The sequence below is a fragment of the Nannospalax galili genome, unplaced genomic scaffold (genome assembly GCF_000622305.1).
Source record: "Nannospalax galili isolate Female #2095 unplaced genomic scaffold, S.galili_v1.0 scaffold113, whole genome shotgun sequence".
Taxonomy (NCBI): Eukaryota; Metazoa; Chordata; class Mammalia; order Rodentia; family Spalacidae; genus Nannospalax; species Nannospalax galili.
Window position 1 is genome coordinate 5,860,563 of NW_008335444.1, and position 26,371 is coordinate 5,886,933.

The 26,371-nt window shown below is 48.4% G+C and overlaps 1 protein-coding gene across 2 annotated transcripts in view; it reads right to left on the minus strand.

Annotated features, from left to right (window-relative positions):
* Syt2 (synaptotagmin 2) overlaps nucleotides 1-21,146 on the minus strand; it is a 127,648-nt gene extending 106,502 nt beyond the window's left edge. Inside the window, exons 1-2 of one of the 2 annotated variants that reach the window (XM_017797456.1) lie at nucleotides 20,907-21,146; nucleotides 294-475 (exon numbers count right to left, since the gene is read on the minus strand). The gene's annotated coding sequence lies outside the window, so the exon portion shown is untranslated. The remainder of the gene's footprint in view (nucleotides 1-293; nucleotides 476-20,906) is intronic. The other variant, XM_008830324.2, reaches the window with a different exon arrangement.
* Nucleotides 21,147-26,371: the final 5,225 nt, after the last annotated feature.

Below are 26,371 nucleotides of genomic sequence, written 5' to 3' on the forward strand. Positions count from 1 at the left end.
AAGACAGGGTCTCTGTAGCCCCAGCTGGCCTGGAACTTGCTATGTAAACCAGGCTGGCCTCACAGAGATCTACCTGCCTCTGCCTCCCAAGTTCTGGGATTAAAGGCATGCACCACCAAGTCCGGCTCTACAGCCACATTTTAAGATCTTTCAAAAGAGGCTACAGAACCATGGATTCTCAGAGCCGGGGTGACAGCTCCTAAGCCTGGTCATCAGTGCTGCCCAAGTCCTTCCCACAACATGACAACCAGATGGTCATTTGGCCGTTGCTCTGCCCAAGGAAGAATTCATACCTGCGATCACAAGTAAAATTCCTTAGCGTTCACTCAACAGCTGTCTACTGAGCACCTTCACTTGCTGGGCACCAGATGAGACAACAGCTCTGCAGCTGAAGTAGATGAAGTCCTGGTTCAGCTGGAATTGCCTTCCCAAGAGTAGGTCCAACTAGCATCCAGGTAGCTTGTGCTCCCTGGGCCTGGTAGAAAATGAGAAGTGGAATCTATTTTCCTCTGAACTCAAAGCTTTGGGCCATTAATAAGGCTATGGACCCAGAGTGTTCCCTGAAACTCACTCTGTGCCCTCAAACATCCCTCTGACTTGGGCAATGGTTTTCATGATGGGACCTGAGCAATGGATAGCTCTGGTATTAGAGTTTGAGTCCCCAGTTCTCCAGTCAAGAACACTGTACCCACATGTGCCCCCACACACATAGGAAACTTTTATGCTGAGCAAGTCTGTCCCCACCCCCCCAGCTCCACTCGCCTCCAGAACTAGTTCACTACCTAGGCAAGTAGTGGACCACCAAGTGTGTTATGAATGGCTCAGAAAGCCCTGCCTAAAAAAGCATGTTCACTGACAGCCCCACCACACCTGGATGCCATCTCTACTTAGTGGACAGTGCCTCTGCCTGTTCGACATACAGGTGTCACCTGGTGGGAGGAGTCTGTGCCAGGGGCTGCAGTGTGAGACACACCACATTGTTCTCAGAGACTGTGGAGGAAGATGAGATGGGCAATGGTAGCAGGTACACTTGGCATCTTGAGGGGAATTTAAGGGCAGGAGTACCAGTTGGAGGTAGGAGGTGCCTGAGTACTGCCTAGAATTTCCCTTTTGGTGTCTGGTGAGTTACAGAGGGTTCCAAGTGCTCCCTCTCAGTACAGATGCTTGGGCTTCCTTTCACTTGACCCAAAAGATGACAGCTATACATCTGCCCCAGGCTAAGTGCCCTGGACAGAAACAAGGGGGGCTTGAATTATTGGCTTTGTGAGAGGAGTGATTGTCAAGGAAGAGATGTAGATGGGAGAGGACAGGAAGAGGAGGAGCTGCCTCCTCCCTGTGGTATCCTGGCGGGGGTCGGGGAGACAGAGGAATGGCCCTGTTCAAAGGAATCAAGAGACCAGAAACCTACTGCAGTCCCCCTGCAGGCACACGGGACAGTGTGACAACTTGATGCCCCTCCCACCACTGTCACACCCCCCACAGTCCTGAGCTCTAGAGAGCTGCCAGTCTCTGCTCAGCCCTGCTCTAAAATCTGGCCAGAAGCCATTGCATACTACCATGCCTCCTCTCCTTCTTGGGCTTCTCCCACTGTTTCCTGCTCAGGCAACACCATCATGACAAGTAGGGGCTACTTTTGACACCCCTACCAACACAGCAAGGCCTGGAATCTCCCTTCCAAAGCCAAAGTAATCCCTCCCCTCTGGAAATGCCTAACTAGCCCCAACCTCACATCCCCCCTGTCCTGGTCCCCAAAGCCTGCCTCTCCCACAAACCCATACATGCTAGATTTTGCCTATTACAGGAGTGGGCAGTGAGAGATCTGCAAAAAGAATATTACAGGGAAGATGCTGTGCTCTCAGTATTGGAGAAAGATGCATGTCACTGGCTGTGGGAGACCATGGCTATATTATAGGTCCCTGAAGTCAGGTATTCCTGTTACCTACAAGCTAAATAGGAGCTGCCTTAACTTGAGTCTTACAAGTCAAAGCTGCTACTTTTTAAAAAATGGGTTTCTAGATTTAGCCATGGCTGGCTTTGAACTTGTGAGCTCCTGCCTCAGCTTGCCAAGTCCTGGGATGTTCTAGTTTGTTTTCTGTTGCTGTGATGCGTGCCATAACCAAGAGCAGCTTGAGGAGGAAAGGGTTTATTTTAGCTTACAGGTTCTAATTCAGACTGATGTAAGCCAAGGCAGGAGCTTGAGGTAGAAACCAACAGAAAAATCCTGTTTACTGGTTTGCTCCCAGGCTCACATAGAGTTGCCCTTCTAACAGCCCAGGCCCACCTGCCTAGGGATGATAGCACCCACAGGGGCCAGGGCCCTTCTACATCAATTGATAATTTAGAAAATGCCCCACAGGAAAGTCTACAGACCAATCCGAGTTGAGATTGCCTCTTCCCAGGTGTGTGAAGTTGACAAGCAATATTAGTCATCACATGGGATTACAGGTTTGGGCCATTACGTTCAGTTTAAGATTACATTTATGGGCTCAAGAGATAAAGGCATGCCGGGCATGATGGCGCACGCCTTTAATCCCAGCACTTGGGAGGCAGAGGCAGGCAGATCTCTGTGAGTTTGAGGCCAGCCTGGTCTACATAGTGAGTTCCAGGTCAGTTGGGGCTACAGGGAGTCCCTGTCTCAAAAAGACACCCTCCCCAAAAAAAAATCAGGAAGCGTAATTTATTTATTTATTTATTTATTTATTTATTTATTTATTTATTTGAGACAGGGTCTTGCTATGAACCTCAGCTGACCTCAGACTTGTGGCAATTCTGCTTCAGCCGCCACATGCTAGGATTACTAGTGTGCACCATCACACTGGCAAGGTGACTTTTAAAGAGCCTCTGGAAAAGACATGCATGACATAGTGAAGCTTGGAATTCATCCCTTCATGTGCAGATGAAAAGGAGGTGGTACAGCCAAGGTCTCACAGATAGGACAAACTTCCAGCTTCTGCCTTGGAAATTAGAACTCATGTGAGGCCCTGTGACTCGTTTGTGGAGAGAGCAGAGAAGAGCTGAGCGCTGTCCGCGGTGCTGACCCTCGGGGAGGAACAGTTATGGCTTGCCTTTCTAAGCACTTTTGGGGCTTGAGCACTGCAAGGCACTATGGGAGATTCAGGGGGGAAAGGTGATGGAGTAATTCAATGGATTGTTTACAGTAAGGAGGCTATAGTGAATTCCAAAGGAATAAACAAGCAGAAGTCCTGATGAGGAAGGATAGATTCTCAACCCCTCACTGCTCACAACTATCTAGCCCTAAGACACTGACACGCAGATCCTTTCAGAGCTACTGAATGTTAGAAAACAGTGTGGTTGGGGCTGGAGAGATGGCTCAGCAGTTAAGAGCATTGGTGCTTTGTGGAGGACCTGGGTTTGATTCCCAGCACTCACATGGTGGCTAACAACCATCTCTCCAGTTCCAGGGGATCCAATGCCCTCTTCCAACCTCCTTGGGCATTGCACAACATAAGTGCACTTACATACATGCAGGCAACACACTTATACACATAAAATAAAAATAATAAGTAAAATATTTTAAAGAAAAAAGTGTGGCTGATATTGCTTAGACAGAGGGACACTCCCCAAAAGGAAACCCTAGAAGAGAAATTTGAAGACTCTGTAGGTAACAAGATGCAGGATTTGGAAGGTCCTGCCTGGAGGCTAGAGGTTTGATAACATTTCTATCATGCTTGAGACCCTTTTGTGGGTCCTTGGAGTCAAGTTTAGAAGATTTTTAAAAAGTCACTGTACAGGTGTGGTGGTGCAGTCCTTTAATTCCAGTATGCAGGAGGCAGAGACAGGTGGATTTCTGTGAGTTCAAGGCCAGCCTGGTCTACATAGCAAGTTCCAGGCCAGCTAGGGCTACAGGGAAAACCTCTCAAAAAATAAAATAAGCAAAAAAAAAATCACTGTCCAACTGTCCATCCTACTCTGTAGGTGGTAAAATATCTCAGATGTGGTTTATGCATTTTCTTGTGTGTGTGTGTGTGTGTGTGTGTGTGTGTGTGTGTGTGTAGATGCTTATACACATGTGTTTGGAGGCCAAGGGTCAACCTTGGGTATCATTCCTCAAGGATCATCCATCTTGTTTCTTGAGACAAGGCTGAGACAAGGTCTCGCTGACCTGGAACTTTCCAGTTAGCCTAGACTGGCTGACCAGTGAGCCCTAGGGCTCTACCTATCTCTACCTTCCCAGTGCTGGGATTACAAGTGTGAGCCACCATGCCTGTTTTTCTGTTTGTCTGGTTGGTTGGTTGGTTTTTTAAATACGTGTTCTTGGAATCAAACTCAGGTCCTCACACTTTAAAGGCAAGTACTTTACTGACAGCCATCCCTCCCAAGCCTCGTTTATACATTTTCTAGCATCAACTTCAGATTTACCTGGAAACATTTACAATGATGTTAGAATTATGTCAAACAGAAGAGCTGAATCTGGCCTGGACTCCAGACTGGAGTCCCTGATGAATGAATCTAGAAGTCATGTTCTTCAAAAATCCCTCACCCACATACCATCTCTGACCCTAAGTAACATTGTGGCATTCATCAATGGACTGCACCCTGCCCAGTGCAGGACTATTCTCATCTTCTCCTCTGTCTTCTTATCCCCCACTTTTCCCCTTATATTCTTTAAGTACAAGCTCATTGGCTGACAGTTGTAAATATACCCAGCTCTCTCTAGTGTGTCTAAACTCAAGCTCTGCTGTGGAGGACTATGATGGTCAAGTTTTCCTTCCCAAGTGCCTATCCTTCCTCAGTCTTCCTGGGAAGAGAGACAGCCTCACCACATTCTATAACAATGCCTGTGTTTAGTGGCTGGAAATTCTCTTTGGATCCCTAAGGTATGGGTTTGTCACTGTCTTTCTGACAACATAAATCATTTGTACAGGTGCACAGTGTGGGCTTCAGTAAAGGGGACACCAGGGTGTCCTTGGCCCTTTTAATACCTGCAGGAAGACCCATGCATGCTGGAGGAACCTGTGACCACTGGCAATGATGAAAGAAAAAAGATATAAATAACCCTTAGAGAGCACCTGCTGATCTAGAATAAACTGCCCAGACATCTGAGAGGGTGGCAGAGTGGGCCATCCAAGCCCACATCCTCGAGGCGTCTGTCTGCTGCCCTTGTCACTGAGTCTAAGACATGAATCTCTCTGGCTTCTCACTGCCTTCAAACACAGCTGCTCCAGTCCCCATGTCATCAGCAACTAACACACTTCTCAGTCACCATATTTATATTACAGCAAGAGAGCAAAGGTGTAACTGGGCTCGATTTGATTAAGTGTGACAACCGCAGTTAGCCACATGTATCATAGAGAGATGTGAACTGAGGATAGTTTGTGCTCAAAAGCTCATTCCCAAGTGGACCTGACAGCTTCCTTTCACAGATACTCAGACAGCACTGACCTCAGAGAAGAGATTCATGGACTTGTTGGAGGACAAAACCTTGTGAGGCCATCTACTGCCCCTGCCACCATACAAACACCTCCCTCAGAAATCCTCTCTGCTTTTTCCCAAACATCTGTTCAACACTGTTACACCCCTTTGATTGGCTGCCACATTCCTTAGTACTACAAGAATAAAAGTACTGCCTAATATCTAACCTAAGCTCTGTTTGCTATAGTTTTTTTTTTTTTTTGTTTTTTGTTTTTTTTTGTCTTTTTGAGACAGGGTTTACTTGTATCCCCAGCTGGCCTGGAACTCACAGAAATTTACCAGCCTCTGCCTCCCCAGTGCTGGAATTAAAGGCGTGCGTCACCACACCCATCTTGTTTGCTGTAGTTTTTAATCATTGCTCTCATCCCACTCTGGTGCAATGAGTCTAGTCTTCCTCTCTGGGCTCAGCCACTCTGGACTCACTTGCCATGCACATCCTCCTGGTGCTGTCAGATGTCCATGATTCCCTGACTCTGAGCTGTTCTTTCCCAGCCCACCCCTCCCCCACCCCCACTCCCTCTGGTCTGCTTTCTGAGGTGATTGCTAATGAGTTGACCCTGTTTTAGGAGTCCTCTCTCAGTATCCAGAGAAAAACTACAAGTATCCCTTGGAAGCATGACATTTTTATGGGGCTGTGGGAATGGACACCAGGCTTTTCTAGTCAGATCTCTTTTCACACAGGAAGGAACAGAATCACAGAAGTGATTCCCAGGCCATCTAGGGAGCTCAAGTCAGAGCCAAGGACTCTGGACTCTGGTCAGATCTTGCCTCTGAGCTCAGCATTTCTGGAAATGGAACTCTACTCCAACACACTTTGCCACCCCACAGGAAGGTGAGGATGCCAGAGTCCCTTCCACAGCTGATGAGTCCTGGTGATTACGCACCACACTGGACCTCCACTACAAATTCTCGATGTAGAAAGCATTGCCTTCTGAGTGCCAGTGGTCACAGCAGTAGTTGATAAACTGTGGGACACTTTCTGCTTAAATTTTTGTGTTCCTTGAGTTGCAAGGGATATTACCATAGCTTCTCTACTGTCTTTGTCACCACTGTTCCCTGCAGAGGGCTGATGTGATGACTGTTTCCTGCTTGAGTGAGTAACGCCTATGGAAGAGTGTCCCATGGAACTGGGAGAAATCACAGGGCCAGTATCCTGGAGCCCAGACTGAGACAGCAGCAAGGAACATCTGAACTTTCTCTACCAGTTTTAGATACAGAAAATAACCTTACCACTGTGGGGTAAGGCAGGAGAGTTAGGTGAGCCCAGGCTGCTAGGCCAAATTCAGGAGCCCAACCCCCCTACACACTCTCCTTCCCCACATCTTCTCCACCATCTCTGTCACCAGGTCAATGACTACAGCCCCAGACTTTAGTCCCCAGTACATAGTCACTCACCTTCCACTAAGCCCTGACTTCTAAGCAGCACAGCCCTAGCACATGGCCTCTGAGATTTCCATGCTAAGGGTTGCAGCTGAGCAGGCTCTATGAGCATTGGTCCTGATGGTAGGCGGCAGCTGACACAAACTGGGAGGCAGTAATGGCTTGTGAAGAACTAGAGATCTAAAATCTTACAGAAAAATCATACCTCACAACTGCCAAGCACCAGGACCAGACCCCAGTCTAGGACTGCCCCTGGAAAGTGGCATGTGGTGGGAATGCCATGTGATACCAAAAGAGTTTTCTTCGACCTAGAGATAAAGCCTCAGGCTCAATTTCATTCTCACTTTTCAAGGAATGTGTGATGGAGGTGCCACTGCCTATGGGCACCCTGCCAAAAGCTATGCCTGTGCTTTATTTGCATCTGTGTGCAGGTGCGTACTTGCCAAGGTGTGAGTCCTTTCCACTCTGAACCTAATGCTGCCAAGTACTGTGAACCAAATAAGGACTTGCTTTCTGAGAGGGGGGCATGGCTGGGCCACTGCAAAGGGCTGTTGTGGGAATACCTCTGGCTGATTTTGGAGAAAAGGTGAGAGCCCTATGCCCTAGAACTAGGAGTCTCAGGGGCACCACAGATACCATTCTCTATCCCCACAGGCTCACCATGCAGTGGTGTGTTGATTTAGGGGATGATGATAAATATTACCAATGCATACATATAACAAACCAATTGCACTTCTTGGATATCTACATTGTTTGTTGATTATATTTCAATAAAGCTAGAAAAAATATTTTAATTTAAAAAATCTGTCCTAGTGAGAATGCATGTCTCCCTGCCTGCCTTTGAGCACTTACAAATTCATTACTGAGTTCTACACTGTTCAGAGGCTGTCTGTCAGACAGGTGCTTGGAGGAAGGGGAAATGCACTGGGGGTGCCAGAAGAGGGGGACTCAGGACTCCCAAAGGACAACATCCAGAATCTTAACACTCCTTCCCACAAGGCAAGTTCAAACCACCCAATGACCCTTGTCACCCAGGGAAGGGATCCCCACATCTTTGGCCATCTTCATCTTTCCCCACAGGCACTAGAAGCAGGCCCTAGAGAGATGCACTGAGGATAGCCAAGCTGAGGAGAAGCCACAAGCCAGGGCAGCCAATAGCAGTGGTTTAGCCTTGTGTGAACAGAGAACTGTGAGTTGCTCTTTCTGCCACTCTCTCACCTGAAGGTGGCTCTCTGCTGGCCTCCACAGCCTCCACTTCCTGCCCACAACTTGCACTTCCTGGATGAGCTGATCCTATTCTCTCCAGACCAAAGATACAGATGCCAAAGGAGAGATGTGAAGCCTGCCTGGTCTTCCCGTATGAAAAGCAATTCTCTTTGAGCTTCAGAGACTGGGAGCTACATCTTAAATTCAACAGGCATGTGACCAGGTTGACACAGTCCTTCCTCAGCATCTGGCTCTCAGAATTTCCCTCAACCACACACACACTCATCCCCAGGTAGGTCAGGAGGGGTATACAGGAAGAAGAAATGAGCATTCTGCAGCAGAAGAAATGCAGCTAGACACAAGGAAGAACTTCCTCTCCATTCAGGGTTACCAGCATTAAGAACTGATTCTCCTTCCTGGAGTCTTACTTCCCAGATCTTTAGAGATCTGCTTGAGAGAGACTGTCAGTCTCTTGTAAGCCAGGCCAAAGCAAGCACTGTGGGCCCCCATTTATGCAATCTTACTCCTGGGAGGAGCTGAGATCCGGGTTTCCTCAACATTCCCAGGCTGTGTGGACAGGACAGAGTTCCATGACACTAACCTGGGGTAAGGGCTTTGTCCACAGTTCCCAAGTAAGAGACCACAGAACCTTCTCTGGTGGGCAGCTAGGAGGGAGGACAGTACTGGGAACAGATGCTTGATTCTGGGCATTATTCTGGAGGCCATCCACTAGCAGATGACCTTGGGGACCTCACTTTATCCTCTGGAAGAGGTAAATATCATGAGGTCTAATGCTGGATCATAGTGATGGCTGTTGAATGCTATTAATTTACTAAAAGCCACTGAATCAGACAATTTATTTATTTATTTATTTATTTATTTTTTATTTATTTTTGTTCTTTTTGAGACAGGGTCTCCCTGTAGCCCCAGCTGGCCTGGCACTCACTATGTAGACCAGGCTGGTCTTGAACTCACAGAGATCCACCTGCCTCTGCCTCCCAAGTGCTGGGATTAAAGGCGTGTGCCACCATGCCTGGCTGAAATCAAGACACTTTAAAGGTGGCATTGCTATTTGTGAATGTTGCTTCCAAAGCTCAGGCTTGTCACAGAGAAAAAAAGAACAGGAAAGCCCATGGATCTGGTGGTGATCATTTGTTGAGTCCCCAGTGCCATGGCATCCTACCCAGTGCCATGGCTGATACTCCTCTAGCCATAACAGTGTGTCTCCTAGGTACTCCAGAGCACACTATCTACTGTGTATAGACACATCCCTTTCCCTTTCTAGGTCTTGTACTTATTTATTTATTTTTTTGGACAGGGGCTTATCATGTAGCCTAGGCTAGTCTAAAATTCATAATCCTCCTGCCTCAAGTACAAGGATTTGGGCTTTGTCTTTAAACCACAAAGGATTATGCTACAACATTTAAAACAATTTCTAGAGCCTCACACCCTTTCTTCAGGCAGAAGCTTAAGGTAAACCTCAATGTTAAGAATCTCAATTTGCAAGGCAGTTCAAAGCAAAGTTGACCCTATGAAGATAGTGGCTGGATATTGAGGAGTACCCTCCCATGATACTCCTCCTGCAAGTTCTAAAGAAGCATCCCTGGGTTGGAGCCAGGATCACAGAGGTCAGCTGAGGCCAGCAGGCTGGGTGCCCTGAGACTCCCCCAGCCAAGACTCCCTCAGCCATGGTTGGCCATCTCTGTGCTGTTGGTTCCATGTAGACCACCCAGCAAGACTGCCAGGTGACCTGAGCATCTGAGACACAGAGAACCCCCCCAACTTCTGCTCTGAGGTACTGAATCTTGAATTAGGCTCCCACCTGAGCTATCCTAAGGATGGTGGCCACATACTCGCCTAGGAGGGCCTGCCTACAACATGCACGTGTGGGTTAGAGAAACCATGTTAGAAATTCAAACTGAGAAACTACCCAATGATTGACTGATCCAAATAATGAACTCATTACATGTGAATGCAACATATTTTGATAAAACTATATTTTCTAAGATGAAAACAAATTCTAGAAGTGTTTTCTCATAAGAAGTAAGGTCTAATGTAGCATCTTTGCAGATCTGTTCAATGCCTACCTTACTAGAAGGGAACTGGAATCTCAAATCCCAGACTGTGTTCAGACTATGAGTGGGTTATCCTGCCTGAAGGAGCAAAGAAAACTCAAATTCACACAGAAGTACAGTTGAAAAGGGGGGGGTGTTCTCATTTATTTATTTAATTAATTTTCATTTATTTATTGGGGGGGTGTACCATGCATAGTGCACATGTAAAAGTCAAAGAACAACTTGTGGGCGTCAGTTCTCCTCCCACCATGTAGGTCCTGGGATTGAACTCAAGTTGTTGGACTTGGTGGCAAGTACCTTCATTTGCTGAGCCGTCTTGCTGGCCCTATTTTTATTTTTTTGTGACAGGGTCTCATGTGGTCCAGGCTAGCCTTGAACTCCTGAGCCTCCTGCTTCTACTTCCAAGTACTGGGATTATAGGCTAGGGGAGGAGTATTTAACAAAGGCTTTCAAACGCTAAAGGTAAGTAGTCATTAATATGATACCAAAATTTATCATGCAGTTTTTTTTTAATGTGTATGAGTGTGTTACTTGCATGCATATAAGTGCACATGTGTCATGCAATGCCCCTGGAAGTCAGAAGAGGGCGTTGGATCCCCTGGAACTGGAGTACAGACAATTGTTAGCTGCCATGTGAGTGCTGGGAACTGAACCCAGGTCCTCTGCAAGAGCAGCCAGTGCTCTTAAACTCTGAGATATCTCTCCAGTCCCCCATGCAGTAGTTTTTTAGCACTGTAATATAGAATCTTTGACCTTGAACTCGAATGGACCTTTTGATTGAGCACAGCTCCACAGCTTGCTCAGTTGTGCAAATCTTCTAAATACTGACAAATTTCACTAATATTAACCAATCATATCTGTTACTATTCCCACTGTTCTGACCAGAAAAGCCCTTTTTATAACAATAGATATGTTTTCCAAAATTCTAACTTTCACTGGAGGCTTGAATTTTATCATTGATAACAGACACTGTCAGTTACTTTTCTTGAGGCTTCATTCATTCATTTTTGCAAAAATGTCTGTTCAACACCCACTCTGAATAACTGGAGTTTGTCAGTCATTTTCTCAAGTGAAAATGGCATTCCATGGAAGAAGTGGCTAGTTCAGCTTGTAACACAAACAGATGCCTGGGTGTTTGGTGGTGAGCTTTATGTTTGTCTTTTCATTTTTTTATACCATATTTCAGCACACAGAAGAGGTGATTTGTGTATTCTATGCATTTTATTATAGAAAATATTAAGATGTACACTCCACAGTCGAGGTTCAATGAAATCATAATCTCAACTGCTTCATCAAAGATAGTCTTGGGTGGAACTGACATTTATTTCCTGATTATCTGTTTAGCAGGCACATGGTGGGGAAGAATACAACGACTAGGACAATTGGGTGCCATGGCTTTGACTCAGTGGAAGTAGCAGCAGCTTCCTCTACTACTGCCTTAGTAACAGTAACAAAGAATGAGAATGTCAAGTGCTTCAGTGATATTACGGAACCTGCGCTGACCTAAAGGGGCCCTCCCCTTTGTAGAACCTTTGGAGCTTCCTCTAGGAGCACTCTCTGGGAACTGTCATGAGGGCAATGTACCCTATGTTACTAGCACTATTCTCAGAGGAGGATGCCGGGGCTAAGGATGTTTAACTTGCCTACAGACACAGGGGCAGTTCTGATTTAAACCTCAATTGACTCCCAGCCACACACATGCTCCTTTGGACTGGCCCTTTAGAAGGTGAAGCCCTGGGGCATAGCTCTGGGGGTACCAAGTAGCTCTTCTCCCTCTTTCCCATCACCTCACCCCTAGGATCTTTGGGGTGCACCACCTACTTCAGGGAAAGCCTAGGGATATCTGCCAGCCTGGATTGGCTCCTCCCCTTGGGCACCCTGCTGCCTCTCCACCACCAGGAGACTAGATGGAATGGGAGCCAGGCCTCCCTGGTAGCCTCAGACCCCTGGGGCAGACTTAGTCCTTCCTTCCCTGCCTCCTACAGCAGCCAGCACAGTTCCCAGCATCAAAGAGCTAATCCAATTTCAAGGTCGTGTTTCCCCCTTCGCCTCCTGCAATGCCAGGATTGATTTGGAACCAGGGCAGCCTTATTAAAGTGACACTTGTTCTCCTCGTGGGAGTCTAGCACTGGGAGAGGGAGCCCTCCCCCACCAATTAACTCCACACTGCCTGCTCACACAGTTCTTAACCCCTGTCTGCCCTTGAGTTTCCTGGAGTTTACCTCTAACTTCTCTAAAATTTGGCATCAGATGGGATGGAGATCATAAGGAAGAGTCACTACCCAGTCCATAGTTTAGGCATGAAGGGAGGATACATGAAAACTTATTGGGACTGAAATCCAACCTTGCCACTGGAACTCAGAGAAGTTAAAGGTAAACTAGACTCCCACAAGGAGAAAAAGTATCACACAGGAGATGGGAGGTGAGGCCTTCAGAGACCTTAAGCACCCTGGTCAAGTCCTCTCTTCAGGGACCTTGAAACTGCCTCAAAAGCTGTCCTCTGCTCCAGGAAGCTATGGTGGGGCAGGAGAAGGTAAGGCCACGAATCAGAAAGGACTTCCTTTCCACAAACACATCAAAACCTCCCCAGTTACTTCTCAATGCAGGAAGCAGGGACCCAGTACATCTGGACCATTAGTTGAGACCAGAGTCAGTGGAGACAGGAAGAAATTTCTCACAAACCTTCCAGCCAGTAGAGAACAGGGGTTGTCTGGAGGGTCCTTGGAACCCTGAGCACAGCTGACTTTGGGGAAGTCATGTCAGACCTGCAGGGGACAAACAGGCCCAAGCCTGGGTCCTCTAACCTCTATGTGTCCCTACACAGCTTGGTCTCATCCTGCTATATTCTGCCTCATGTCACTTGAGAAGAAACTGAACCTTTGGTGGGGCATGAGGTGGGAAAGCAAAATAAGAAAGAAAAAAACAAAAGGCAAATGAGAGACTGGGTTCCAGGAAGGCTGTCTCCTCACGTACGCAGGTACACACACAGTCACAGTTGGTTCTAGCCCTTCTCTCTGTTTCTGCACAGACTGCCCTTCTCCCTGGTCTCCCTGTCCCCCAGCTTCCATTCCCACCACCTCAGCCACTAACAAGCAACCTGAGCACTGGTGTAGAGAAGGCTCAAGTAATATGGACAACTTGAAAGTTCCCAAATATCTGAGGTGACAGATGTGCCAATGATTTTGATCTGAGATGCCACATTGTACCCCATAAATATGTACAATTACTATGTCAATTAAGAAAAAAAAGATTTAAGCTGGGCGTGCTGGCATATGTCTTTAATCCCAGCACTTGGGAGGCAGAGGCAGGTGGATCCCTGAGAGTTCGAGGCCAGCTTGGTCTACATAGTGAGTTCTAGGCCAGCTATATGGGGACCCTGTCTCAAAAAGAAGAAAAGATTAAAAGCCCAGTAATGACTCACACTTGTAATCCTGGCACTGGGGTTGAGATAGGAGGACTGCCAACAATTTGAGACCACCCTGGACTACATAGTGAGCTCCAGACCAGCCTAGGCTACAGAGTAAGACCCTGTCTCAAAACACAGACACAGACACATAGACACATAGACACAGACACACACAAGTGTGCATTTGCTCAGAGTGAGCTGGAATGAGTTTGTGTCAGTCACATGTTGCAATGCAGCACCCCACTGGCTTCCCTGCCCCAACTCTGCATAGCTTTCAGATCACCCCTCAGTCAGCCTGGGTATGAAAAGGGTTAAGCTCCTCCCTACCTCATCCTCAGTCTGAAGCCCCCATCCCATCCTTTTGTTCATTTCTATTTCCCATCTCTCTAGTGCCATGCTCAGAGTCACAACCATGTGCACTCACTATTAAGAGGTAGGGAATGGTAATGGGAAAATTCCACCTCTAATTGCAGTATTTCCTAATTGCAACTCCAGAGCCATCACATCGACCCAATTATAGGCCCCCCTCAGTCAGGGCGCTCAATGGTTGAGGACTCCCTGCCCCATTCAGAGGCACCTGCCCTCACAAATACCATAAGGGAGTTCTCCTGACTCCTAGGGGCCCAGACTGTGCAGGGCTGAGTGCTCAAGTCTTTCAGTTCTGTGCAGGGGACAGGGAGGAGGGGAGGAACCTGGTTCTGGTTCTGGCAGGCAGTCAACCCAGGCTGGGCAAGCATCTGGAGTCTGGCCATCATGAGTACTCCCTCTGGGTGCTGGGGGGACCCAGGAGAGAAGGAACTCTTGCCCCAAGCTCTGGGGGCTCCAGTATTTTTTTCTGAGCTCTCTTTCCACCCTTATGTCTTTCTTTTTGGTCTTTTTGAGACAGGGTCTGCCTGTAGTCCCAGCTGGCCTGGAACTGACTATGTAGACCAGGCTGGCCTTGAACTCACAGAGAACTGCCTGTCTCTGCCTCCCAAGTGCTGGGATTAAAAGCATGTGCCACCACACCCGGTTTGTCTTTCTTTTTTTAAAAAAATATTTTATGTGTATGTGTGTATTGCCTGTATGTATGTAAGTACACCTGTGTCATACAGTGGAGGACAGAAGAAAGTGCTGGATCCCCTGGAACTGGAGTTATGGACGGTTGTTAGCTGCCAAGTGGGTGCTGGGATTTGAACCTAAGGTGCTCTGAATGGAAAGTAGAGGAGAAAGAAGAGGATGGTGGGGAACCAGGAAGGACCAAGTCATGTGGCTCAGGCTGTGTGTGGACCCTACCTGAAAGTGAGGGCAGGCGTTTGGGCTGAGTCTCACAGGGAACTGACTTCTCACACCTTGACTCCAAGGGAGAAGCATTAGGCCACTAACTCTCTTTTACTCTGGGAGCACACATGTACACATGCAGCACATGAACATGCACACAGAAGATGGAGGGAGGGAGAGAGGGAGGAAGAAAGAGACAGCTGCAAGGCAGGATAGTGCAGAAGGCCCCAGTATTGAGGATGTCAGCATCCCCCTACAGATAAACCTACTGGGGGCAGGACAGGCTCAGATGTCAGGGTGCCTAACTGGTCACTGTGATCTGTTCAACATGGTCCTTCTCTCCCTGAAGAAATGCCAGATGCCCTGTGGAGAGGTCCAAGGACTCCTATACTAAGGAGGGAGGACACAGTAAATTCTTCCAAGGGACCATATTCTTATGTTTTTTTTTTTTTCAATCTGCTGCCTGACTTGACTTTTTTCTGCCTATACTGAAAGCTCATCCCTGAGGGTCCTCAGCCATGTTCTCTGACTCCATGCTGTAGGCAACGCTATTAAGGCTAGGGAGGGGAGAAAAAGTTCTGTTGGGTCTGCTTTAGTCTCCTTACTGCCTAGGGCCTGGCACCCCATCATACCTCCAGGCCTCTGCTCTGTACTGTGCATCAGGGCAGTGATGGCTGCTCCAGCATCCCAAGGTGGCAATGAAGACCAGAAGAGCTGCTATATCAGGGTGAGAGAGCAAGAGGCAGGGGCATGGGTATGAGTTCTGCTACCCATGACCCACTCTGGCTCTTACACCTGCTATTGCTACAGCTGCAATCCTGAGGCTCCAGATAAAGTGACCAGTGAGGATCTGGGGGCTGCCCAGAAACCTAAAGCTGCAAGGTTTACTGGCCATTTCCTCAGACCCTATAACTCACACCCTAAGTGCCATAGCCTGGAAGGGGCCTTCAGAACCCACAACTCAGCAGACAGGGCACTAAGCCCTAGTCTGGAAACCATTCAAGAAGGAAGCCTCCATAGCAGCTCTTGCTTACCAGGTATCTGGGAAGCCCTCCTGTAAATTAATCTCAGGCCCAGCTCTAGGGAGGAGCTAGCTGCTCCTGTACCTCGGGCTGGGATCCAAAGTTACCTACCACCCCAGTGACTTCTTTGAACTATCTGTTCAAGGGATGAAAATGAAGAACGGCTAGGACAGATCCTTCCCAGAAATTAAGCTCTGGAAAGAAATGGCTCATTAGGCACCAAGCAGAACTGTCTGAAAGCTGAATGGAAGAGATCCTGAAATGGGCACCAATTCTGTATGTAGGCAAGGGAAGGACAGGCACATGGAGGAAGCTGCTCACGTGGCTCTCACCCTAGCCTGTTCCAGCATTACAGGAACTCATTAGCTCTAGTCTACAGATAGGAAGACTGAGAATAAGAGCTTGATTAACAACTTGACCAAAGTTTGAGCATGTGCCAGAGCCAGGAAGACCCAGGCAATCTGTCTATAGTTATTATCCCACTTCTTAGAAAAAAATGTTATGATGTGGCATTTCTCCAGTTAAACTCTGGCATTTGCCACAGACCTTCTGACTCCAAGAGAGACCAGAACTGGGGCTAGAGAGATGGGTCAGTGATTAAGAGCACCGACTGCTCTTGCAGAGGACCCGGGTTCAATTTCCAGCACCCACATGGCGACTACGAACCGTCCTTAACTCCAGTTCCAGGGGAATCCGACACACTCTTCTGACCTCCACAGCATTGTACGACATGGGTGCACTCACATACATGTAGGCAATACACTCATACACATAAAATAAAAATAATAAATAAATTTAAAAAAAAGAGAGAGCCCAGAGCTGAATCTCAGTTTCCTGGCCTGGCTTCCAACAGAGCAGAGGGTGAATGATCAGTTGGTTGCATGTATGGACTGCCCACATGGGGCATGTCAGCGTCTATGAGTACAATGAGCCATGGACTACTGTAAAGAATATTAACAGTTATTTACACATTACTATCCTGAAAGTATTATAACTTCTATTTTCCAGAGGAAATGCTCCAGACCTGGTCAGGTCCTTCATGGGCTCTTGGAGTATCCTGGATACATGCATGGCACTTGTCACAGCTGTGTTGAATTCCTTAGATAGTCAGGGCAGGAACCAGGTATGTTTCATTCCCACCTAAATGTCTATCACCTAGCGTGCCTCTGGCATACAATAGACTATCAAAAAGTAATAGTCAAGGCCACCATGTGGTGGTACACACCTGTAATCTCAGCACTAGGGAGGCTGAGGCAGGCAGATCTTTGTGAGAACAAGGCCAGCCTGGTTTACAGAGAGTTCCTAGCCAGCTGGGGCTACAGGGAGACCCTGTCTCAAAAAAAGCAAAACAAGTAACTGTCAAGCCCACTGTGGTGGCACACATCTGTAATCTCAGCACCAGGGAGGTTGAGGCAGGAAAAATCATGAGTTGGAGACCAACCTGAGCTCCGTAGTGAGTTCAAGGCCAGCCTGGGCTATATAGCAAGACCCTGTCTCCAAACAACTATCCAAAGGTAATATTGAATGAATATTGAATGATTGTGAGAACTGATTATTAAAGTAGCTAAGTAATGTACTTTGATGAGGCCCAATGGAATTCAAAATCCAGAATGGCAAGGATTAGGAGCTGGGAATATGGCTCAGTTGGTAGAGTGTTTGCCTAGCATGTCCAAAGTCCTGGATTAAATCCCCAGCACTGTATAAAGCAGATTTGGTGGTGCATACCTGTAACCCCAGCACTCAGGAGGTAGAAGGCAGGAGGATCAGAAGGTCAAGGTTATCCTCAGCTACATGGGACCCTGACTCAAAACAAAATCAGAACTCCTATTGGTTATATTCACTGCCACATCCACAGTATCTAGAACAGTGGAACCCAGTAGTTATTCACTAATAAAATACTTATTGCATGCATAAGGCCACACTCTTCATAATCAGCGTCTATATTAGCTGTAACCAAATGCCAGATAAGAAGCAGCTTTCAGGAAGAAAGGCTTTTTGGCTCAGGGTTCAGGGGATAGAGTCTGTCATGGTAGGGAAGGCAGGAGATGCTTGCAGCTGTGGCTGTGGGAACTTATACAAATCAGAGAGAGGGGAATGTTGGTACTTGACTGGCTTTCTCCTTTTTCCCTTTATTCAGTACATGGCATGGTGTCCTCCACATCTAAGGCAAGTCTTGTCTCTTCAGTTAATCGTCTCTGGAAAGGCCCTCATAGATATATACTCAAAGGTATATCTCACAAATGCCCTATTTTTTTTTTTTTTTTTGAGACAGGGTCTCCCTGTAGTCCCAGCTGGCCTGAAACTCAATATATAGACCAGGCTAGCCTCAATCTCACAGAGATCCACCTGCCTCTGCATCCCAAGTGCTGGGACCAAAGGTGTGTGTCATCACACCTGGCCCTAGATGGTTCTTAATCCAGTCAGGTTGACAATCAAGACCAACCATTGCAGTGGCTGGGGACTTGAAGCCAAGCCCACTTGGCTCTGCAACTCTCTGCTTTGCTACTTCCTGTCTGAACCATCACCTGTGTAAAAGTCCTCTGCTGATATCCTCTGGCTGGCCACTCCAGTCCCTACAGAGTATCTTCCCACTTTGGACAGACAACTGTGATGTCTGGCTTGAAATGAGAAAATCTAGCTTTAGCTAGAGCCTGCCTAAACCAGGCAAGGCCACCCAGAAAATCCCAGAGCCAAGGAAAGCCGCATTCTACTTGGCTCAGCCTTCTCTGATCCAGAGGGTGCCTCCATGCAGGGAAGGGAATGCTGTACCCTTCTTCCAGTCCACTGAGCATCAGCCTCCCCTCACTGTCCTCTTCATACCCCTGCTCCCCACACTCACTGCCCCTCTAGCCACCCTCCCCTGAGACGGACCGCACAGTATCAGCAGAGAAGGGAGGACTCAGCCAGGGCAGGACAAATATTGACAGAGGCCTCTCAAGGTCAGGCGTGCTTAGATCCAGAAGGACTGGGGTGTCCTAGCAGAGAAGAGGTTTTTTCAGCCATCGCCCCCTTACCCCTATCTCTGCAGTATGAGGGGCAGCCATGTTGCACCTACCTGGAAGCTTCCTGAAGGTGAAAACCTTAAATAACCTCTAGCTGCAGAGTGGCCAGGAGGCTCTGACCAGTTCCAGAAAGGTACTGTCTGGCCCTGCCAGTCTTCAACAAGGTACACATTTTGCCTAGGATAAAACCAATGCCAGCCACAGACTCCTGCAGGGAAAGGCAACCTACAGATGCCAGTGCCTTTCTCTTCCCCTGGTCCTGTGAGGATGCCGGGCCTCAAAGTGGAAAGAAGAAATGTGCTTGCATAAAAAGATCCCAGTCAGCCTGGAAAAAGCTTGTAGAGTGCTGAGTAAAGCTGACTTTCAAGGTGGAGGACTGGTCTCTGTGCCTCCAGAGAATAACTGTTGCACCTATCTCTGCCTCCCCATCCCTGGCTTTCCTAAAGCTCTCAGTTCCTCCATGGCCAGGTGCAGAGAGGAAAGGGTGAGGATCAAACCCATGAGGTGCTTAGAAAAAGCCCAGTCCCAAAGGGAGTCCTAAAGGATGAGGCCAAGGATGTATCTGGGAGCAGAGCAGGGCAGAGGCAGGTGGCAGCTCTGGAGAAAGCCCAGTTGGGCTGGCACTGACCATTCCCCAAGAGTCTGGGAAGGACTGGGCCTGGATTCCTTAGGCCAGGCTGCAGTGTGCCTGATGTGGACCCCTCGTGTAAAACCACGGTTTACAGTGTTTGCCAGGCCACTACTGGCTAGCCAGGAAACCAGGCACGTTCCATTGCATCAGAGCTGCCCTGCCCCCTCCCATCCCTGCCAATGCCCCTCTGGCTCAGCCTTAGGGCCAATGGCTTTTTTTAAAAAATTATTAATTATGGTCGTCGTCGTAGTCGTCGTCATCATCATCATCATCATCATCATCATCAGCCCAAAGGCTGGACTTGGAGTCAGCTGAGGGAGATGGTTGGAAGGATTAAGGGCCTTTTGGTCCTGCACCTCAGCACCTGAGTGATGAAGTGCCCAGGTTCCCAAGAGCTAGAGATTGGACCTAGGACAATCTATTACATAGGCATCACCGCCTCCCATCAGCAGCAGGGAAGGGGAGGAGCGCCTACCTCAGGCTCTCCAGTCTTCTTCCTGGTGCCTTCTGGATGCTGTTTCCTCCTCATGCCCACCCCATTCCCACCTCGGCTCCCACCCTCTGCCCTCTCCACACTGCAGTGGCCCTGCTGAGCCAGCGCCTCCTCTGCCCTTTTGTCGGCTTCCTCAGGTGCCTACCAGGGAAAGAGACCACTTAGTCGAGAGTGGGGGTGCAAAGGGAGACCCCGCGTCGCCGCCGCTGCGGGCCAGGGGCCATTAGAGGCACCTGTGGAATGTGGGCAGAAGAAAAAAGAGGGCACCAGCATTTACCGGATGGAAAAGGGAATGGCTCCTCTAAGTTAAAATAGAAAACTCCTAATGGGGGAGAGGGGGAAAAGTAGGAAAGGTAAATGTAAGAGACCAGAATCAGGAATGGGAAATGGGATTTTTTTGCACCTGAAGACCAGGACTGGAGCTGCGACAAGCCGCCCTAGGTCGTGCTGAGTCATGAGATTTGGAGGGACGTCTGCAATCCCACTCTAGCGTCCAGGTCTGCGACCCTCGACCCTCATTTCCAGACAGTTCTGCTAGTCAGGCTCCTCAGCCTCTGGAGCGCGACCCTACACTCCTCCTAGATGGCGGGGCTGCGGGTCCCAGGAGCTTGAAAGGGGGCAAAAGAGCCACACTGGAGACTGCTCAGACGGCGGGGGATGGGCTAGGCGCAAGTAGGAGCGCCCGGGGCCATGAAAGGGGGGCCGCGGAGCTGGAGGGCGCATGGACCCCCGACCTCCCTTCTCCTCCATAGCTCCCCACGTAAGCCGGCAGCGGAGCCGGCTCCTCGCCCAGCGGCTGCGGCACCCCCAAACTAACCTTTCCGCGGCGCTGCAAACTCCCTGCAAAGGATGGTGCGGGCGCGTGGTCCCCTTTGCCCCAAACTTCCGCGACCCACCCACCCTCAGGACACAGGTGCAAACCGCCCCCACACTCGAATGCCTCGAAGGAGAAACTTTGCAGGGGGCGGCCGGTGTCCCCGAGGGCGACCGGGACTCACTCGAGGGCGACCCCGACGCGGCGGGAGAAGATCCGTGGTCCCCGACGGGAGGAGCGTCGGGCTGCAGGGATGCGGTGCTGGCGGCGATCCAGCGGCCGCGGTTTCCCACGGGCGCGGAGTCCCCCCTCCGCCCCCGGCCCAACTCAGCTCCGAAGTGCCTTTGCTGCAAGACTTGCTGAGCTTGGCGATCTGTGCCGAGGCTGCGGAGGGAGGGGCTGATCGATGGGCGAGCGCGGAGAGCGCTGCAGTGAGGGGAGGAGACCCGGCGGGCGCAGGAGGGCGGGCGCGCGCTGGGAGGTGCTGGGCGGGCCTGGCTGCGGGACCCAGCCGCGGTGCGCAGAGCGCTGGGCGCCAGCCTCGTCTCCCGTCAAGGTCAGGGCGGCCACTCCGCGGGCAGGGAAAAGGGCCCAGCACGCTCGATGGCTTGTCTCCCTTGAGCCAGCTTCTTCCTGACCTCCAGAACCGCCTACTGCAGCCCAAGGCTAAGTTGTTGGGCGCAGGAGCGCCCATGACCATTTGGATCCCTGAACCCCTTTCCTCCTTCCTCCCCCGAGTAAGGCCGCCCTCTGCCTAGGGTGGTCCTGGGGGATGGCGGGAGATGCCGAACTTAAAGGGTTAGTGAGGAAGGAGAGTCCCTAGAAGAGGATAGGGGCGACTGTGAAAATTGGGTGTTGGGGGACTGGGAGAGACACAGGCTGGGAGGAAGTGGGAAGACTAAATGAGTAGATTTTTCAGGTTTCAATTTTCTAAAAGTGTAAGACATTGCTTTTTAAGGTAGAGATTACTGTCTGGATGCGGATGGAGAAACAGTCTCTCAGCGGCACAGGGCCAAGGACAGCAAAGTGATTGCTATTGAAGAGCCTGGGGAGAAAGGACTGCAGTTCAGCTAGCCTACCTAGAGCTGCCAGGGCGCCGCTAGAGATTCTTACCGCTGGCGCGAGAGGCTGGGGCGTCAGACTAGTATTCGCTTTCATTCTTTTTAAAATGTTTAATTAATTAATTTACTGTGTGACACACACTCCACAGTCGAGGATAGCTTGCAGGATTCGTTCCTTCCTTCTGCCACATGAGTCTTGGGGATTGAACTCAGGTTGTCAGACTTGACAGCAAGTGTCTTTTAAACCCTCTGGGCGGTCTTGCAGGTTCCCATTGTAACTCCTTTGGTGTTAACTTCATAGCAGGACTGCAGTATCCTGCCTTTCCCTTGGGTATCAAACAGTGAGCAGGTGGAGTTCTCGATACACATTTGCTATTTGAGAAAATGAGGGGTGGGATGAATGCAAAATAAGAGGTTTCAAGGCTGGGAGGGAGAAGAGGCAACAGAGCAGGTCTCAGATCACATTCTCAGCAATACCAGGTAGAATTTTAACATCCCAAGTCAGCTTGCTTCAGAGAACAGGGGCAAATGACAGCACCCTCAGTGGCTGTCATGAAAGAGTAGAGGAACACTGGTAAAGCCATCTACAGTCACAACAGCCTCTGCAGAACAGTCATATCAGACACACAGGAGGAAGTGAGGGCATAAGTTTGAATTTTCAGCAGTGAGATGAGCTCCAGTCATAGTGCTGTGCTGCCCCTCACATTCAGGGAATGCCCAGTGCTCTAGTCTTAGATGTGCTTGAGGACGCCTTGCTTTGCCTAAGGGGCAAGCTCTTCTCCCTCACTCTTACCACACTGATAGTGAGTGTCTACAGGATTCCAGCCAGAAGGGGCTGTGGAGCCTACACACTTCAAGTCTTCTATGTGGCTGACCCAGTTGCTCACATCGATTAACGGCTATGTCAGTCTGGTGCCCAACCTTCGCCTAAGCTCACCTGGAAACCTGAGGTGAGAGGAAGCCAGCCTGCTTTTTGAGACTATTAGGAGAGTCAATGCTTCAATCAACTTTGTTAAATGAAAAGTGTGGTGTCCCTGGCTACAGCTTTAATGTTCTTTTAATTCATTGGGACCAGTAGTGTCTGGGTTGTAATCAGCTCAGCATCCCTCTTGCTTATTCCCCCAGGCTTCAGGAACTGGAGGAGAAATGAATAAATAAATTTAAAAAGGCATGCATTCCCTTCATACCCAGCATATTAGTAGATGCTTTACTTTTCAATTGTTCATTTTAAAAAGATAAGCCCTGGGTGCTATTACACTACCACCACTGAAATGCATGCCCATCTAAGGGCCATGGGGCAAACGTGTGCCTCCATGCAAGATCATTCAGAACAAACCAGGGCAGGTCTTTAACACTGAGAGAGGAGGGAAACTGCCTCTCCTGGCTACATTATTCCTCTACTTTCTCCTAAACAGTGCTTTCCTGGGGCCTCTCTTTCTTGGTTTTCCTAGGTAGGGGAGAGAAGCCGGCAGGGAACTGCTGTATCTCCCTACCTCAGAAACCCCTGCACTTCTCCCCCACCCTCACCCCCAGCTATTTGGAGCCTGCATTTTGTCCCTCCTTGTTCCCACTCTACACTATGCAACACTCAGCCTGCTTTCTCCCCTTTTCCAGGAACGGGCTTTATCCTCACACAGCTTTTCCAAGCCCTGCTGTTGTCTATCCTTAGAGTAAAGAGAAGAGGAAAGCAGGCCTTCACCTCCACAGACTGGGCCAGCTCCAGGTTCCTGCAGTCTCTCTCTCCACACACTCAGGGAGCAAAGGGAGGTCCCTATCCCCCTTCCCCTACACACTTTTGAGTAATTTGCATTATTCCTGAAATTAAGCAAACACTGGCTGAAGCACCTCTGGAATACCTGCTTAACAACTGTAATTGAATCAATAGGGTTTCTCAAACTTGCATGCAATTCCTGTCACTAATGATCTTGGCTTTCTTCTGATCTGATTCTGTAGACATGCCAAGCTTAAGTGTATCTTAAATTTTATTCAAATTAATATGCTCATACTTAAGTCTACATAATGCTTAGATCTCCCATAAAAGTGCTTTCAATACAGAAGACATTAACTCATCAGATAGGGAAGGATAAAACATGGATTAAAATAAAGTTAGATACCATGCAATCCACATGACAGATTTTAATTAAAAATAAAAATCTTGGTCTACTAACAAGTAGTTAAGGCCAAGTCTCTGAGAGTGGGCTATAATTATTTATTCTCTGTGCAAAAAACAAAGCAAAAAGCATTAATACTGAATTGGAATAAAGCTCTTAAATACAGCAAAATGGGGAGGGCAAAGAAATACTGTATAAATCGATGGTCCCAGAAAGGAAGGTCTTAGTTTTCAGAACTGTATCTAGCATATGAAAGAAACTCATTAAGTTGCAAGTAATAATCACAGGCTTATCAGATCTCAGGAACTAGAGAATATTGTTAAGGACTTTTCACCTTTTCTCACCTAATTTTTCTAAAAGTAATTTGTTTTCCTTTTCAGATTCAAAAGGAGCAACACCCCAAAATACTGCTCCCAAGTGAAACACTGAGCTTTCTTGTCCCAGATAAGTTCAGATGAGCCTTGTTTTTTTATCCCTCTAGGGCAGGAGAGGGCTCTAGATTATTCAGCTGAGAGTCAAAACTATCTCCTTGCCACGCACTCCCCTTAACACTTGTGGTGACCCAGCTGAGACGAAGAGATGCTGTAAGGAGGTATAAACCTTCTGGAATATGAAGAACAAATGGCTCAGAACCAGCAATCATAGAAGGGCAGAGTGTCTTTCCTTTTTAGAGGGCACCCATGGGCTTTGAAGCTAACCAATGACAAGATGAAAAGCAAGTCAGTTGAAACACTCGCAGGATAATTAACCCTGGCACTTCAACATCCCAGTGCCCATTAAAACCCTTCATAAATGGGGTTTGTATCACAGAGCTGCCTTTGGATGAGCCCTAGCTATGGGGGGTGAGCACCAAAATCCACAGCAGAAGACAGTGGGAAGAAGCTGCAGGATTGACAGAGTCCTCACTTGAGTTTCCCAGGCCCACTTGTCACCCTTCTCTGCTCCTCAGGAGCAAATGTGAAGCAAATCTGTCAAGCTCCAGATTGATCCATGTACTACTCATCAGTTACCCAGTAAACATTTCACCACCTACCTCCTAGCTCTGGGGAGCCTGGGTAGGGACTGGCAATGTGGAGGGGACACTGGCACACCTGAAGTTCAGAGCCACCTTGAGGCAAGTGTAAGGTGTTGTGGGACCCAAGAGCCACCAGCTCAACCTGGAGGGAGAGCAGATGACTGTAGGCTTCCCTGATGAAAGAGCCTTTCAGCTGCTTCCAGAGGAAGGATGTCTCCAGGGAGGCAGTGAGGAAAAAAGACAGTGACAGAACAAAAGCACGATGTGTGATATACGTGCATTGAAGAGCCTGAGCAGTGAAGGAGGAAAAACTGTGACGTTGCTAAAGCCTTTTTCCTTATTGGTTGAATGGAAACTTCACCCCCTTTAAGAGACAGTTTTGACAAAATAGTATAGTTCATAAACACTGACAAAAGGGAGCTGCTATTACTATGCTCAGGGTAGAGAAAATAACTTTGTGAAGCTATAGTAAATGGTAACAGACGCTAGGGTAAGAGTGTGTTAGGTTCCACAGACCAGTTCTTTGTATTTTCTTGAGAAGGCAGCTGAAAGAATCAAAGGCACTAAAGGAAGTAAGCTCAGGTAGAATTTTGATCAATTTTCTTTAGGAAAAAACCAATTCTGGAGCCAGGATGCTGAATAGCTGTACTTGTCAACCTGACACACATGGGAAGAGTGAACTTTAATTGAAATTTCCTCTAGGATTGGCCTGTGGCCCTGTCTGTGAGGCATTTTCTTGACTGTTGAGTCACGTCACATGGGAGAGCCTAGTCCACTGAGGGTGGTGCTACCCCTGGGCAGATGTGGTACTGGGTTGTATAAAAAAGCAGGCTGAGTACAGGCTGAGCACAGTTGCTCTGTGGTCCATGCTCAGTCCTTGCCTCCAGGTTCCTGCCCTGCCTTGAGTTCCTGCCTGACTTTCCTCGGTGATGGACCATTACTTGAAAGAGTTAAGATGAAATAAACCAGTGGCTCAGTGGTTAAGAGCACTGTCTGCTCTTGCAGAAGACCCAGCACTGATTCCCAGCACCCACATAGTAGCTAACACTCATTCTTAACTCTACTTCTAGGGTATCCAATGACCTCTTCTGGCCTCCATGGGCATTGCATGCACATTGGGCAGTTAAATACATGCAGGCAAAACACTCATACACATAGAACAAAAATAAAATCGTTTAAAAAAAGATGAAATAAGCCGGGGATTGTGGTGCAAGTCTTTAATCCCAGCACTTGGGAGGTAGAGGCAGGAGGATCTCTGTGAGTTCAAGGCCAGCCTGGTCCACATAGCTGGGGCTGCAGGGAGACCTTGTCTCAAAATAACGAAAAAAAAAAAAAAAGTTGGTTTGCTCTGTTTTATCAAAGCAATAAAAAGTTAACTAAGGGGTAGGATCATAGGAGCAAGGGTATTAGTAAGGAAGAAAGGGGGGGAAGTGGGGGCACCTTAAGTGGGAAAACCATGATA